Source organism: Triticum aestivum, chromosome 7D (genome assembly GCF_018294505.1).
Source record: "Triticum aestivum cultivar Chinese Spring chromosome 7D, IWGSC CS RefSeq v2.1, whole genome shotgun sequence".
Classification (NCBI taxonomy): Eukaryota; Viridiplantae; Streptophyta; class Magnoliopsida; order Poales; family Poaceae; genus Triticum; species Triticum aestivum.
Window position 1 is genome coordinate 27,787,235 of NC_057814.1, and position 783 is coordinate 27,788,017.

A 783-nucleotide genomic window follows, 5' to 3' on the forward strand; every position below is an offset into this window, starting at 1 on the left:
TTTTTGGTTGATTCCTTTAGCTATTAGAGTTTCATTAAAGTTTTCTAGTTCATTTTTTTCCGATTAGAGTTTCATCAAAGTTTTCTAGTTCATTCTTTTAGTTTATTATTTTTGCTATTAGAGTTTCATAAAAGTTTTCCAGTTCATTCTTTTTTATATTAGTTCATTCTGCTAAATGACGCTGCAATTGAAAAGCACTTCAGATGAACTCTGAAGAGGTTGAAAATTGGCACAATATCAGCATTTCACCCACATAGCATGTGCTAAAAAGTTGAGAGGGTTACGGCAAAAACTGATGCACTTCGTGTACAAAATGGACAATCTCTTTCGAAGTATCAGGGTTTCATACGGAAACTCATCTGTTACAAAGGAATTTCTTTTTTTTGAACTTATTTGAACTCCAGAATTTTTGTGTGTTCAAAATGCATCATTCAAAGCCACATCATCAATTTTCAACCCTTTCTGACTTCATTTGTTATTTTTCATGCATTTACTGATTTTTTTGAGCTATATGACCCTGAAAATGAAAAGCACTACAATTGAACTCTAAAAAAGGTTGAAAGTTGGCATGGTATCATCATTTCACCCACATAGCATGTGCTAAAAATTTGAGAGTGTTACGGCAAAAACTGGATGCACTTCGTGTACAAAATGGACAATCTCTTTCGAAGTATCAGGGTTTCATACGGAAACTCATCTGTTACAAAGGGATTTCATTTTTTGAACTTATTTGAACTCCAGACTTTTTGTGTGTTCAAAATGCACCATTCAAAGCCACATCAT